General features: G+C 44.6%; 1 protein-coding gene across 1 annotated transcript in view; it reads left to right on the forward strand.

Moving 5' to 3' along the window:
* Positions 1-1,519: 1,519 nt before the first annotated feature.
* gli2a (GLI family zinc finger 2a) overlaps positions 1,520-17,088 on the forward strand; it is an 86,320-nt gene continuing 70,751 nt past the window's right edge. Inside the window, exon 1 of the mRNA XM_071912989.2 lies at positions 1,520-1,963. The gene's annotated coding sequence lies outside the window, so the exon portion shown is untranslated. The remainder of the gene's footprint in view (positions 1,964-17,088) is intronic.

The raw sequence follows: 17,088 nt of genomic DNA on the forward strand, positions 1-17,088 counted from the left end.
TATAAGGTGTAGAGTGGCATAGCCTAATATAACTGGGGTGTAACCATAGCCTGTGTTACAGTATACTCACACAACTTTTTTTTAATGTGCATGTGTGTGTATGTGTGCTTTTATATGAGTGTATGTGTATATGTGTATGTATGTGTATATAAGTGTATGTATTTATATTTGAGAGGTTTCATTCCAAAGTGCTGAATATCCATTTTGGCGCTTTTTCCTGCCTAAAATTCATCAGGCAATATGTGAAAAACAAATGATTCTGTCATCAAGAAATGGACTATTATATAAGATGACTCCTAACTTCAGTACTAACCCATAATGTGCTTAGTTCCCATGCCATAAGTCAATGTGGGAGAGTGTGTGTCATTTTTTTCTTAAATGGCGAATATCTCATTTTTGGAACGAAACTCTTCATTTGCTCCATTCATGCTCCATTCAGGATTAAATGTGTTATGTCTTGTCACAAAAGTATACTCTCAACAGCATGGGCCGCTGCTGTGCTTTTGCATTTCTTTCTACTGACTTTTCGCCGTTTTCCTCTCTTTACTCCACTTTCCCCCCCTCACTGAAACTGACATGAATGAATCCCTCAGGACCGTCCGCTTTCCTTGAAACAAAATATTACAGAAAAAAACATTAACTCTTAGTGAGCATTCACAGTCACTGGCATGGAGAGGGGGCACTCTGGGTGAAATGTATATGAGTCACATAGCAAATGCTGTTTGTCCACAACATACCACACAGTCTGCTGCATGGTTCGCCCCACTGCACAGCACAATAAAAGGCTCAGCTGCAAGATGACAAAGCTGGGATGAGAATTTACAAAGGCTGTTTGGATGAAAACTCTTTTCTGTGTCTACTTTTTAATCAACAAACTATGATTTTAACTGTAGGGTTGCATACATTTGTTGGAGCGTGTGAGTCTAGTTTGAGTTCAGAGAGTGCCTTATGATTATCCATCCAGCCATTCACTCAAACATCAAAATCACCATTTCTAGAGGAAAAAAAAGTAAAAATGAAAATAAAACCATGGTATGTGTTGGCAGAGCTCCACGTTTTTTTTTTTGCAACAGTTACTTAATATAATACTTTAGACATAGCCTACATATATATAAACAAAAATTCCCCAACCACTACAATAGTAACTGATGGAAAGGTGTAATTGAACTGTTATAACTTCTTTGTTCGCTCTCTTACAGCTTGTAGCTGGCCAGAACTGGCTCCCACAAACATGCTTAACTGTAAATCCCGTGAAAAATCGAACAATAAATGAAACTTTATCTAACTTTTTTTCCCCCCCCCCGACTACAACTGCTGGATTGAGTTAGCCCGGCCCATCTGGTGCAGCAAATGGCCCAACTCACCAGGGAGCAAGGGGAGTGAGAGAGCGAGGAGGAGATGGTGGGGGAGAGGAGAGAGAGAGAGAGAGAGAGAGAGAGAGAGGAGGAGGAGTGGGGGGGGTCGGATTGAAAACAGATCATCAGCCTGAAGATCTCACCACCACCGCATGTCTCTAGAACAACTGTCGATTAAAGCCTAGCCCGCCTATAGTTCCCAACTTTACGCGTACGCAAGAAAACAAGGCTCCCCCCCCCCCCCCCCCCCCCATCATGTTAGTTTGGTGAAAACGCGCAAAGGACGCACAAAAGAGCGCACCTCTTGGAGAAGATGGATTGTAAGAAAAAGTTAGACGCGACTTCTGCGCTCCAGTGAGTCGGTATCTCTGGGACGTGAGGGGGTAATGCCGTGCAAACTTTGCGTAGACTTTCCCCCAAACTTTTCTTAACTCGGTTCATGGAGTTTCGCGTCAAGTCCGGAGAGGCTTGTTTGCGCGTTTTGCGTTCGATGGTGGTGCCAGCTCGGTGCTAGTTTTCGGGAACCAGAACCCCCAGGCAAAGTTTTCATCGGACAAAAAGTGACTGGAAGAGCGTCGGTTTAGAAGTGAAAAGAGAAAGCAGTGAAGGTAAGGAAACTTTGTGGTGATGCTGACAGCGGCGGCTTTGTGAGAGTTCGCTTTTATTTTTGCCTGCATGGATGTGTTCTTTATTTTCAGCTCTTATAAAAAAAACACTCATCGGTTGTTAAATCGGGTTGTTTTTAATGTGATTTTCTCCTCTCTGTGTGTGTTTTGGTTTTTTTTTGTTGTTTTTTTTGCCTTGCGTGTCAAGGGCAGATGAGGCTTAGGGCAGCTTCACATCTCATTTGCACTTTGAACTTATCTGACATAGGAATCCAAAAAATTTTGTCCTGCAACTTGATCCATATGTGAAGAGATGTGATCAGAAAGCTCGGCGCCAATCCCTTCACATAGCTCCAAATAGCTCAGCATAAACCATTGTAGCGATTTCAACTCAAGTCTCCAAACAGTTTAATTGCAACTGTGTTTTTTTTTTTTGTTTTTTTTTTGTGGTGAAACATTAGATGAAGGTGCAACTGTGATATTCCACTTTACATAGTAGCCTGGAATTATCAGTATGAATAGTTTTACATTTTCAAATATCAAGACAATCATTTTACAGAGCAACCATATTTGTCTTTTTTTTCACCCAACTGCTCCAGGTTTTATGCTTGGTATTGCAGGCTTTTACACTATTATTAAATCAATTATAATGCCACAAATTGTAATACAGCTGCTTAATGCAATCATCTACACACACACACTCACTTTTTAAGCTTTTACTCATTAATCTCTTTATGCAACAAAGCAAAGAAATAAACAGCAACAAAAAGAGTGTCAGGAATGCAGGAGCAGCGTGGACAGATTACTGCCACTGACAGGTCTGTGGGAGTTGTGTACTTATTGTTGAAAGATTCAAAGTTTGCTGTTTGCTCTCCAGGCTGAGCAATCAACAAACACTTGACGCTTTTGTGGGGCCCTTAAGCAGCTATATTTGCTGTTGGCTTTTACCCCTATCTAACAGGCGCTGCTAATGATCTCCAAACCCATGTAGGGACTTATGAGCCCCACTTTTTTGTTGGTTGTTTTGGCCTACATACTAGTCAGTGAAGTGGAAACAGTGTGTTTGGTTTTCTTAAGGCCCACTTTTTCCCCCATATAATTCACATTTCAAAATCAAATGGGTTCCTTCCTTTGCTTGTGTTTTTTTTTTGTTTTTTTTGCATGCTGATGAGAAACAGACCTAGTGTTAAGCAAAGTTGGAAAATTGTTGGGCTTTCAGACGAAGAAGAGCAGCCTTAAAACAGAAGGGGGACTAACAGAATAATTCAAGTAAATAAAAATAAAAAAATAGCAATGAGTGAATGCGTAAAAGTTTCAAACAATAACAACGTTTGTGATCTTCTCCTTTAATCTGCAGAGTGTGTGTGTGTGTGTGTGCATGTGTGTGTGTGTTTTCCATTTCACATGATGACAGCCCCTAGTCAGGGTTGAGGTGATTTGCATGAGAAAAAAAAAGAAAAAGTTTTAGTGCATTTGCCCATTGTGAGGAATGAAGAGTTCCAACAGTCAGGGCCTACGGAGAGTGAAAGGAGTAAAGAATGGATGAGCCTATTCAGCTCATTCAGCCTCAGTTTGGGGGCTCCGCTCTGCAGCGTTCAGAGACCCATAGTGGCCATGTCACTTTCATCTCCACAGCCCAGCCCCTGTGTTGTGTTGTGTTGTGTTGTGTTGTGTTGTGTTGTGTTGTGTTGTGTTGTGTTGTGTTGTGTTGCCCCCGTTTTCACACGTCGCTCCTCTGCACAGACCCCACTTTATTGATCTGGCTCTTCTTATTTTTTTTATTTTTTTTTTTCTTCTCTGAAAGTCCGCAGAAAATTTAATGAACCGAATACTGGAAAAGGAGTGACTGGTTTGTGTGTGTGTGTGTGTGTGTGTGTGTGTGTGTGTGTGTGTGTGTATTGGAGGGGTATAGGCTGAGGAGGAGGAGAAGGTGGGAGGGTAGAAGAGGGGGGCAGCAGCTTTTTTTGAAAACAAATACCGATGAAGTCTAGCGTACAGGGACAGAGAGGAGGAGTAGGAGGAGAGGGTGAAGTCTGAGTGACTCGGAGGAGGAGGAGGAGGAGGAGGAGGAGGAGGAGGAGGAGGAGGACTACCCCCCCACCCCCCCACCCCTCCACCCACCCACTCCTGCTGAGTAAACTCAAAAGTTGAAAAAAAAAGAAAAAGAAAGCCCCCCCCCAACCCCAACCCATCCCACTCCGAGCCTCATTTCAATGAGCTAAGACACTGTACTGTACCAATGAAGCCATTCAGTAGCCTGTCATTTCGTGATGGCAGCCGCAGGAAAATCCAACTTGCATGGGGATGCGGTGGGATGGGGTGGGGGGTGGGGGGGGGTGTTGGTGGTGGAGGGGTGGTGGTGGTGGAGGAGGAGGGGGCTGAGGCCTCGGTTGTTCGGCTGAAAAATGTTTGAGCTGGAATTTGGTGGCTGTGGATGAAGGGTAGCGGCTCCCTCTTTCCCTCTAGCACTGTGCAGACCTCTGACCTCTTTCCTCAATATTGTTAAAGTCAGCAGAAGGTTTTCTACATTACATTACTAATAGAAAATCTTAGGATACTTACATATTTAAGCATATTGTCAAAAAAAAAGTCTATATACTGTATATGTGTCTTTAAAAGGAAAAATCCATCCTTGGATACTCTTACACTGTTAGATACCATCAATGTGATCTTCAATGCATTCCAGGAGTCATTTTGTGATTAAGTGTTGTAATTTAACCTGCCGTCTACTTCAGTTAGTGATTTCCTACATTTCCCAGAATGACTTTCAAAAACCCCCAGAGAACAGGCGTGAATTTGTTGATTTTCAGCTGTTGGTTACACTGTGGAGAGGTAGCATAGTAAGAGCAAGAGAGCGAGAGTTGTTTCCAGTCAGAAATTGGTCTCTCTGCCTCTTCTACGATGGATTTCTCCCTGTATGATCGTTGAACGTCTCTTGGTGCAAAATGGCGGCTCTAGAAAGAAGCCCTCGCTCTTTGATTCTGAAAGACTGGCCCGATGTTTACCGCTGATGTTTTAGGAAATATCTCAACAATGTTAAGTCGTCTATGTTTGGCCAGTTATCCACAGGAGAGAAAAAAAATACACCACCAAACAACAAAATGGGCCCAGAAAATACAAGGAATATCACCAATAGCTGTTTTTTTCAAGTGCTAAAGTGTTTTAGGGTGGATTTTTCCTTTAGGTCTACATTTATATATTTAGACTTAGCATAAATATAGCAACCTCGACACAATTTAGAAACAGAAATATATACAACAGCGCCTTAACATATGCCATATGCTAGACATTTTTTATCTTAAGTGCCTCTCAGTACCGTGAGTGCATACGTTTTTAGCATTGGTGGCCCGAGTGGGAATCAGGCAGTATTAGTGCCTCGCTCTAGTCATTGAGTTACACAGGACAGTGAGGAGGAGGGGTGTATCGTGGACTGAAGCTCACTCATGTCTGGGGATGAATTGATGAGACTTTAATGGCCATTTAGGGAGCTGTAAAAGGCAGCTATGTGTTGAGTGACGCCGCCACAGTCTCTCACAGTAAGCCTGCACTTCAGATGGAAGAGAGAGAGAGAGAGAGGGAGAGAGAGAGATGGCTGCTTACATTCATCTGTAGGGTACTTCATTGAATCCCATCTCCTTTGCTTTTGGCTTGGGGACGGCACGGGACAATCCCCGCTTGTTTTAGCGGCTGTTGTCTCACACCCCTCAAGGCATCCGGTTCATTCTCCCTCAAGTGTGTGAGGTTAAATAGGATCACATCATATCCGGGTCGGGGTTTGGGGGGTGGTGGTGGGGGTGGGGGGATTCCCTTCCCTCCCCCCCCCTCTTTACATTGGAACAACGATAAGTGGGCACTCGAATCCCGACTCACAGAAACCGAGGTCACGCTGGATCGCGCCCTCTCTACCGTCGCCGTCAAAAGAAAACGTCAAAAACCATGCAGCCTCTGTAAAAACACACGCATGTCACCGTTGGAAAAAAGGGAGAGGGGCTGATGTGCGTTTAACAAGCCTTTTTAAGGGCCGTACGGTAAAATCACTGACAAGCTCATTACAGAGCGATTGACCTCATCAATCACTGGAAGCACTCCCCCTCATCAAAAGCTGGAACGCACAATTATGGAGGAAATAGTTCTCTTCTTAGGGAAAGTGTATTTCCAGGTCTCCCCAAGTCATGCAACAAGGCCTTAGGATCCCTTTTATATGCCTGTGCCTCCATCCCGAAACTCCTAAACCTATCCTGAGAAACAGCAGATATATAGTAGGGAGTATATTGGGTGTTACTGCCAGAGTCAGGAGGTCACAAGACCTTCGCCAGCCTCATTATCTCCAAGCGCACCTCTTAGCAGCGGAAAGGATGAAACTTAAACAGATTCAATCCTGTATACAGTTTACACCGTATGATGTATGATGTGTCATCACCAGCACAGTACAAATATCTCCCTCTCACATGCTGGCTGAACTCTTCACACACTCCAAGGCTCACACACACACTGACTCATCGGAAGCCCGGTTTCCCAAGAGCATTTTAGCAGTAACATCATCATTGTCTATGGGCTTACAATGGAACAATGGTGGTCGTAGCTCTGAGGTCCTTTTGGTTAAACCCTGCCCAGGTCGTGGGAGGTCAGGAAGATTGCAGGAGGGGGGATGGTGAAAGTGATTTCATTATCTCAACACAAGATAAACTCTTTGGGTCCAGTTTGGGGACACCGAGCACTCTGAAAAGTGTCAGGTTCTTTGGTTTTAGGTTGCATTTTTCAATCCTTTAATTTGCCATCTTGTTAATGACTTCTGCTTTGTTTGCGTTCTTTATGTGCTAGAAGTGTGATTTTCAGACCTGTTTCGCCATATAATGGCAGTGAATGGAGAGAGAAAAAAAAACACAATTCTCCAATCTCCAACAGATAACAGAGAATCAACAATTTTGGGGTTATATCATGTCTGGAAAGCTACACAACCCAAGGTACTACCAAAGTTCAACATCCTTTTAAGCACGCTTCCTCTTGTCTTCCTCATGGTGTTGGTCCACCGACTGTTTTGATAGTGTTTTACAGTAACATTGATTTTAAAGGAGTTCTGCAAAACGTGTATGTATCTGTCCGTTTTCCTCGTGCACTAAACGGCGCCCTGTTATTGCAAGTTGTTTACTCCCTTGAAACAGCAGTGAAATCAAGTTACACTCTCTTGCCTGTTACAACAAATGACAACCTGTGGGAGAAGGAGGAGAGGGAAGGAGAAAGAGAGAGAGAGAAGGTATCGGAATCATATATGCTACCACCAGCTAAGGGGGGGAAGGAGAGAGAGAGAGAGAGAGAGGGAGCGAGAGAGGGGGAATATGAGAGCTCATGTACGCGCCTCTCCTCTTGATCCGTCCTGTGGTTAATTAACTCCTGGCGGGCCGGTGTAAGAGGATGATCTGCTGTTAGCGCCGTCAGGGATACGGCTGCAAAGGAGGAGAAGGATCATGATTTCCCATCACTGTATCATCATCACTTCCTCAGCGAGCGGCGAGCGGGCTTCTCTCGCTGACTGTGTGCAATTCAGATAGACTGACACAGGCTCCCAGACAATGGCGTATTGTCTCCGCTGTTTGCCGTGGGCCCTAATCTGATGCAGAGGCAGAGATTGGGGTCTATGCAGAGGCCAACGAAGCGCAGTCAACACACAGAGGAGGAGGAGGAGGAGGGTGTATGTGTGTGTGTGTGTGTGTGTGTTTGTGCTCCTAACTCTGGGGTTTGTGTTGGGAGGGGAGAGGGCAAGAGGTTTGTAAGTTATGATTTACACTGGGCCCTCCCGTAGCTACAAAGCCGACTCAGCCTCAAGGGCAGGGCGGTTGGGCTCCTCTTCTTACGTTTCCATATGATGGGAGATATTAGCTTCCAAATAGCGCTGACTCGATGCCAGGCCACAGTCTCCTCGCAGATAGAAGCTGGAGACGACAGAGAGAGAGAGAGAAAGAGAGAGAGAGGGAGTCGGAGTCGAGCTTCGCTATAGAGACATGTGGTTGTCTTTAGCAACCGGCTCCGCACCCTTCCCCTCCTCCCTCGCAGCACGTCTGTTGCTGCCATCGTCTCCCCTCTCTCTCTCTCCCATCTCTCCTCTCTCTCTCTCTCTCTCTCTCTCTCTCTCTCTCTCTGGCTCTGGGCCAAAGTGAGGTTTGCTCATGTTTTGTAATCAGCTCATTAGAGAGAAAGCGGGATGAAAACCGCACTGTTACGTGCAGGGCCGTCTTTGTCCTTTGGCCGTTTCACATGCAAGAACTCCGTAGCGTCAGGCCGCTCACACGGTGAACTCGCCGGTGTCAACAGGTGGTCACGGCAGAGCAAAGCATTCCCGAAAAAAGAAGAAAAGTTGAGTGAGGATTACAGTACAAAGACGAGGATATATCTTCCCAAGGCTGTATGAATGTTTTCGCAGCGGTGAAGCAGACATGACAACCCGCTGAATCAGATTTGAATTTTTTACAGTCGGCGTGAAACAAGCCTGCTTTCTCTCGCTGCATGTTTTAAGTTGTCATCTCACCTTGTGGCGCGCTTTGACAGCTGCTGCAGACGTTTGACCCCACACACACACACACACACACTGACACCCCTCCGACAACAGGGGGTGTCCCCTTCTCGTCACCGAGGGCCCGAGATCCGACTTGGAGGAGAAGCAGCTGGCATGAATGGGCCCGGCAAGGCACAAACCCCAGACTCAGACTGTGAATGTGAACTTTCAGAAGCACTTCTACCGGAGGGGTAAATTCACCGCAACAATGTGGAAGTTGCACCGCAGTGAAACCTGAGTGTAGCGAATGCCAACTTTGATTCCGCCAACTCTTGATTCGCTGGCACGCATGCATATCCGCTGTGGTTCTGCACATGATCACACACAGACACACACACACACATCCGAAGCCAGTGTTGCTTAAGTAGTTGCTGAGGTTATTGACAGCTGAAGCAGTCGAGAGTGAGTGCTAACAACACATTTAGGATGAATGACCCGGGCCAAATGCTTCAGAGAGGAAGCCGACTCGACTCAGCAGTGTGCAATGTGGCACCGGTGACAGCTGTGTCTTACTCCTGGGGAGGCACCTCCTGAACACACACAGGCACACACACACACACACACACACACACACACACTCGCTTCCGTTACATGGTTTTAGGGACAGTTAAATGTTCATTCAGTTGAAATAATTCAGCATTAAAAGAATCATTCAGCTCGATATATCATGTTCATTTGAATGTTAAATGAATTCTACAAATTTGTTTTCCATGAATTTGAACAAATCACTTTCGTTACTATTTTGCAATTTGGATGTATTATCTCATACATACAGGTACACAACATGAGGCCCTTTACCACAAGTACCTTTTTGTACTTCTGTCACTTTGTTAGCTGACTGTAGCTCAGACCAAAGCAAATTTCTGTACATTCACTGTACTTGCCAACAAATGCAATTCTGATTCTCTCTATACATAAAGACAAAAAGCAAGACATTGCACAGATTCCTCCCTGCACAGGATTTTGTGTAGGCCGTGAGCTCCACATCTGTTTTCTATTGGTTGAGGGAGACAAAGAGATCAACCACAGGATATTGCCTTTACTAGCAGGAAAGGTCAGGTGAGGGGGCGGGGCAAGAGCTCATCCACGGGGCTTGTCTCTGCTGTTTCAGATGCCTTTTTTATTAGATCAGTTGTTAGCTACTCATGATTCTGGATCTAATGTAAGCCAATGGATGGTTGGGTTTTTGCAGAGGGATTTGAACCCATCTTGCGCACACTCAGCAGATTTTAAAACTTCAGAACTGATAATAATTTTGAATTGGAATCATTAAGAGGAATCCATTGACTCCCATTGACGCCCATCCCAAGGCCAGTTCCACTATCCTCACCCACCAAGCTTGAAACCTATAGTTACTGATCCAACTTTTGCACCCAAGGGCCCGCCTATAGAAAGCTTACTGCCTTTGTGAGTGTATTATGGCAATACTCCCCTTCCCGGTTGAGTGGCCTGAATCTATACACGTGTGACAGGCCATACTGATGTTTTTACAACCTCTGAATCAGACTAATGGCTAATGCATTGCTGCCAGACCTCTCACAGTCTACTGCGTGACCTTTCAGACCTGAACTTCAAAGCCTCGCAGGGAGACGTCTCTCAAAAGACAAGTGATTCACCCACGGAGAATGCGCCCTGTCCTAGTCTAAACTTGTCTAGTTCCAGAGGATTCTGTAACGTGCCATCCATTATAATGTGCCATGTATCAACAAAAACAATCCCCATTCTCATGTGTATCTTTAATGTAGCAACTAATAGAAATTTTCTGTTAGAATAATTTAAAGCTGCACTAGATGACTTTGCAATTTGGTGGATCCAATTGCCAGCGGGAGATACATTTTTTTGAATTTTTTAGATTCTAAAGATTTTACATTTTTGAAAGTTTGAAGGACTTCATTACCCATAAATCAATGTAATGTGATGTCAGTAAACTGCACTCCTCGGATCTAAGTTTCTTCTTCTTAGTCGCTGGTGCTGGTGGATGGTAAAAAAAAAATTTCATAGCAGAGAAGAGCTTTGAAGATTTTTGTATTTTGCTCATAAGATTAACTCCATACACTTCCTGTGTATAGAGTTAATTTCCTGCCATTGACCACAGCTGACACCTGAAATTAATTAGGGCAAATTGGGCAAATCGACGGTGTCTCTGTACTTTTACATAACAATCTTGCCCAGTGCAGCTTTAAAGTACATTATCAAAAATGCAGTCTTCTCTCCAAGCAAATCTAATATTTATTATCTAGCAAACATGCTTTGGCTTTCTCATGGTGTTAGAATTATTTCACGTAATCTGGGAAGATTTACTCTGAAAGACTCAACAATTGGTGAGAAAACAATCGGTATCCATTCCCACTGGCCAAGCACAGTCTCTTTCAATTCAAACATAGCTGTGTTTGACTGAAAGAAAGGATGTCAGATAATACCAACTCACACCTCTATCCTCCTGTTAACTGCATTCATTGTCTGTCATGTTATTCCAGATTGAATAACTCAGTGATGGAAATGAGGGAATGGCGGAATACATTTGGGGTTAATTCACACGGAAAGACAAATCTCCATTTCAAAACTCGAATCTCTATTTGTCTAAAACTCAGGTTAAAACAATAGGCTTCCTATTTAACATGAACTTGATGTGTGTTGTGAGTTCAAATGGCTTCATCTACTGAAGCCAAACTGTAGTATAGAGTAAATACGACCTGTAGACCAGGATTGCCCTGCTCTGCGGGTTGTAATGGGACTCTGTCAATACCAAAAATGCACAGAGGATGAAGCGGTCTAATCTAGGAGCCTGCTTTGGAACCGGCTTTGTTTTCTGTTTATTTTAACAGCCAAGAGCGGTTTTCTTGCAAGACCCTCTGGGCTTTCTTTCACCTCGCCGTGACCCCAGGGACCTGTTATTATTTCTATTCTTCATCCTGCTCAAATCATGCAGAAATCAAAAAAGTTATTAAATCTAAATGATGGAGGTAGGTGGGAATGTAGTTTCAAGTGTGGAAAACCAAAGGTGAAAGTTTTAGAATGTGGTCTGAAATGGGTAGTAAGGTAACAGCATGGGCTAGAAAATGAACAGTGTTGTGGAAGGAGGGAAGTATTTGGTGAAGTGAAAAGAGCTCTCATGGAGAGAACATTTGGTAAGTTAAATTAAAGGTTCCTCGTGAAACTGTCACAAAGTCCTGGAGGAAGTCTGGCCCGAGCGGTTAGGGCTGGCCTAGCGAGGGGAAAAACAGCTGTATTTTGTCTGAATTAGGCTACGAGCTCTCTGGATCCGGATATAGGTAGGATTTGGGGGCTGAAGCTGAATGACTATGCTTATTCACGGAGAGAGAGAAAGATCCTATATGGACTCCGTCACCACCGTCTCCCCCTTCTCCTACACCTGTCCACCTGTAAATTAAAGCAATGGCCTTAGCATTCCATGTATCTCATGTATAGTCGTTTGCCCTGTGGCATGCAGCTGGAGGAATAATGTGAGCAGCAGCAGCAGCAGCAGCAGCTCGTACACAGTATGGTACAGTATGTACCAGAGCAGACAGAGTGCATGTCCTGGCCTTCAAAATAATCCACTGCAAACACTCCATGAGCTCTCAACACAGCTAACAGGCTATGACCATTCAGGCAAAATATCAGTCTTATCTTGACTTTTACTATGACTTTTTCCATTACCGCTCATATGCACCATGTTTCCTTTCCTGTTCCCTGGTGCATATTTTAGAGCGCTTTCCTTACATCATTTCATTACTGTCTATAAACTGAAGAAAAGGCTTGGTTGAGGTGCTGGAAGTGAAGAATTATAGACTTGAAGAAGGCATCCGCGCACTCAAAATCTGTGCAAAAATAATTTATTGCAAGCTTCTTCTGCCTTGAAGAAGGTCTCCTCACTGAAAGCCTGCAATACATTATATATGCAGAGATTTTGAGTGTGCGGATGCCTTTTTCCAAGTCTGTTACTGTCTTTTAACCAAGCAAAATGATCACTGCAAAGTCCTGAAGCGGACCGGTGAACGAGGCGATCGGCGAGACTAAAAGTGTCCCGTTTAGATCAGATCGCAAAACTCAGACATGCCGACATCACGTCTCTGGCGAAGACACAAAAACATGTAAGACTAGGCCTTATTTTGGCTTTTTGGTGGTGGTGATGTTAACTTGCTTGAGCGTCACCATCCGAAATTCGAGTAGAGAGGTCTGCAGGTGGCATAGGGGCATCAGAGCTCACCTATCCCACTCTCTTGTGTTTGCCAAGTGAGCAGAGTGGGGGACAGCAGTTGGTGAGGGTATCGGTGTGTGTGTGTGTCTGTGTGTGTGTGTGTGTGTGTGTGTGTGTGTGTGTGTGTGGCTGCATGCCTCCGTGTACATGTGCGCGCGTGTGTGTGTGCTGCCAGGAAAGAGATCATACCAGCATAAGTATCACACTGTGACTGGGAGATAGGAAGGAAGAAAGAAAGAAGCGCAAAGCCTGGAAATCTTCAGAACGAGAGGGCCTCTTTTGATGTGTGTTTGCATTCCTTTCAGTGTTGGTGAAAGGGGAGCTGTTCAGCGGTAGTGGAGGAGAGGATCACTTGAAACTGAACGAGGCGCTAAGAAAAACATACACCAGGTCTCATAATAAAAGTCCCGTGAGTCTGAGAGACAGAGAGAGGGGGAGAAAGAAAGAGAGAAAGAAGGGTGAGAGAGACTAGAAGAGGTAGGGGGGCGACTTGGAAAGAAAGAGAGAGAGAGAGGAGTCAAGAGTGGAAGAGAGAGGAAAAAAGGGAGAGGGGGTGTGTGACTGATGTAGAGAGAAGACAGAGACACTTGTTTTTCTTAAACATGAAAAAAATCTGCAAATGTGAGATAGTGAGATAATCGAACTTGATTCTAATGCAAATCAACCTCCTTCACAAATTTTCTTGTGTCATTTTCTTGACACCAGTGGAGTGATCTGCCTTGTTTCAAGATACTGGCACTTGTTCCTGGAAAATTCCTGAAACAAGAGAAACTGCACTGGAAACAAGTGGAATTATCTGACTCCCTTAAGATTTTAAGGCTGAACATGAGACTAAATGACTTTGTTACGATGGACTTTTTCTTTTTTTTTTTTCTTTTTTTTGCAGTGAGAGAGCAGAGACAGACAGGGAGTTAAGAAAAAAGAGATGGAGTGACTTGTCCCTTGCGTGGTTAAGTGGCATGTCTGGGCCATCAGAGCGCAGGCTTGGCGGAGGAAGCCAAGACGAGCAGAGGAAGAAGAGTTTACGATCTCTCAACCCTGACACGCATCAGTCTCCTCTCCGTTTGTGTTCGCCTGCACTCTCCCCGCTCAAATAAATGGACTTTCTGAGGTTCATAATTACTTTAGTAATGGATCAGCAAATATAATGAGTTGATATACGCCCCAAAACATATTTTGAGTCTTCCTGGTGTGGACTACTGATACAGTATACTGAGTGCATGGCATCCTTCATTTAATGGCATCCATGTTCACAAATGGCTTCACTGGCAAACCAGCGTCTTCAATGCACTTTAAATAAATGAATAAATGAATGCATTAATGCAACACCACTGCCACCGCTTGTTTGGTTGACACAGGTTCCACCAAACCTCACTGCAAAAGATTCAAAGGCAAAAGCAATACTTCAATGGAAAGAATACAGTCCGGTTTACAGGCCGTGTGACGGGAAATACAAACCCAAAGCATCCTCAGTGTAATACTTAGGGTTAAGGTTAGGGATACGGTTAGCCTAACCCTAACCCAGACTGTAACCGTTTAAAAGCAGCACCGCATTCAAATGAGCTGCACAGATGGTCGGAAGCTCTTTCATTTAAAGTGGTAATCCGCTTTCTTGACTTTGTCTCCATCTATGCTCAGCGCTCATTGCTGTGGTGTTTCTGCTCTGCACTTCCCAGAGATCACCTGTCAATCAAACAGTGTGGGGGCGGGACTGTGACGTCTTTTTCCTTGGGTTTTTCTGTTGATGCAGTTTGAGTTTCTGTAGGTCTTTTCTTTGTCTGTTCAGCCATGGTGGCTATCGCTGCTCATGCTAACTACCCAGTTCTTCTTCTTCTGTTTATTCCAAACAAACCGCTGTTGCTGCTGCTGGAAGCGTAAAATGCATCACAGGTGTTGAACTGGTTGTAGGTTCAGTCACTATTGTGTTGTATCAGTCTGCAAAAGAGAGTAGCAAAATTGATATATGAAAATGTCACAGATAATTACTTTAAGCCTACAATATGCAAGCATGTAAGAAAGCTCTCTAAATCTAAAATTCTCTCTCAGTTACATATTGACTTGCATTGACTTGTGTTGTTGTGAGGGAATGACACTCAAAAAAGGTGAAAAATGGGAAATGGTGCCGTTGATTTCTTGAGAGGTAGCTGATTGCGTGTGTGAGTGTGTGTGTGTGTGTGTTTTGTAAGGGGTGTAATCCTGTCTTGCACCCCCCTGCCTGTGGTCACATGGTACGAGAGGGTGGGCTGAGGAGAGGGTGGGGGGCCTTATCCTGTTCGTGCCGCGCTGGGCTGCCCAGCCAACCAGAAGATGAGAAAAGAAGTGCACCCTTGTTGCTTGTTCTCCTTTGGCCCCTGCCATCTGTCCGTTCGGTTCCTGACACCTGTACCGGCCCGTCAGAGCCGGGGTTCCCTGTCATCGGGGGCAACGCGGGTCTGGCCTGTAGGGAGACGCGGGGTAGGGGGGCTAATGTAACAGCTCCAAAGAAGCAAGGAAAGCTGTGGGTGGGGGGGATCAGGGTGAAGTTGGGGCCACTTCTAAGAAATTAACTCAAATCTATCTGTTCCATTTAAATAATTTTTTTCATCCAAAGCAGCTTACAATGAACGCGACAGTAGAATAAGCTTTAATTCCTTCATCACCAACACTACAAGCAACTGATAGTAAGAAGCGCAAGGATCGTAGTCACAGCACCCAAATAATAGACAGTTCCCCGAATCCCATCCACCAATTAATCTGGTTGTTTTGGAAGGTAGAGCTAAATGACTTTTACAGGTGCTTGTATCCAAAAACTCTCTTGAGTAAAACTATTGGCTCGAGGTTCTGAGGTAATTGGGAAGCAAATAGTTGGCATGCTGTAAAAGCATGGAAATGGCTATTAATGTGGTGCCAGATGTTCATCAAACCGTGATGTTAAGGGGAGGATACTCACTCCTCTTTAAGGGTCAGGCTGCTTGGAAGGCAAATGCTGTTGCTGTGAGCTGCGGCATGTTTTTTTTTTAGCGCTATAGTGTGGGCACATCTTATCTGGGCCAAGGGGTTCACTACCAAAAAGAAACGGTCTTCTGGCCAAAAGTCTGAATAAGATAAAGGTCCGTGAAAGAAGACATTAAATTCTATCACTAAGGTGATGTCAGAGTGACGGAGTTCTCCAAGACAAGATGGCTCGCTGGCAAGCTCAAGGGCTTTTTGGCACCAGAAAAAAAAGAAACAGATGCAGCCTAAACCTGTTAGTCGCCCACCTCTAATCGGCTTACATTGGCTCGGTGACAGGCGACTGGCACCTCTGAAGGGTCACAGACATGGCCGCTGGTCCACACACCTCCCAATAAAGGATGACATGTTGGATATCCACATGAAACCAAAGCAGCACTTCACAGGTTCAGCTAGCTGCAACCTGATCACTACACAATTATTGTTTCCTTTCAACAAAAGCCTCATTCTCAGCATTCATCAATATGTTTTTTTTATTATATATTCCCATGACATCTAGTACTACAAAGAATCTCATAACATGTCCTTTTCATTGTTTAGATGATTTTTTATGTGCCATTACTGTTTATGTGCCAAAAATCACGTTAGTTTCACTGACTGAATGTTGTCTCGGGGTGTTTGTGTCCTTTGGGTCCAAGTCAAGTCGTAAACACGTTTCTTTTATACGATTTCAGACGCCCCAAAGAGTGCAGAGTTATTTCTTTTGTTCGTGTAAAGTTTTAATCAACCAACGTCTCGTAGCCGCCAACAGGTGCGTGGAGAGGAGCGGGGTGCTTAACTTGGAAGGCCCCAAGCATTCAGATGATGTGCTAAAGTTCAAACGCACAGCAGCGTTTGACACTTCATGCAACTCTTCCATGCAGAGCCAAACCTGCAGTCTTTTCCTTTGCACCTGTGAGATATGAAGTCACCTATCCACACTGATTACACCCGGTTGCTCGGTTTTGCCGTAATGTCATTTCAGCACACTGTCAAAACACACTGACATTTTCTCGCCGATGTTTGAAGGCGGGTAGGAAAGCGATGACCACAAGCTGGTTAGAGGCTGCGGAACGGCTTTTCCCTCCCGGCCTGAGACTGGGTCTTGTTTGTTCTCGGCAGAGGATGATCTTGTAGGTCCCACCAAGTCAAACAAGTGGCACGTTGCCAAGTCATCCGGCCATTCACACAGACATGAGGAGGTATTGACACAGTCAGTGCGGCTGAAACCACAGCGCTAAGGGCCGCTCACGTTTACAATTGGAATAGACGGGGCACTGTGAACTCATTACATCGAACTGAGAAACCTATGTGTGTTTAGGGCCTGACCTCACATCAGTTACGCTGACAGAATAAATACATGTATACATATGGATAAATTACAGTGTAAATACACATTGTAGTAAC

This window comes from Centroberyx gerrardi, chromosome 10 (genome assembly GCF_048128805.1).
Source record: "Centroberyx gerrardi isolate f3 chromosome 10, fCenGer3.hap1.cur.20231027, whole genome shotgun sequence".
NCBI classification, from domain to species: domain Eukaryota; kingdom Metazoa; phylum Chordata; class Actinopteri; order Beryciformes; family Berycidae; genus Centroberyx; species Centroberyx gerrardi.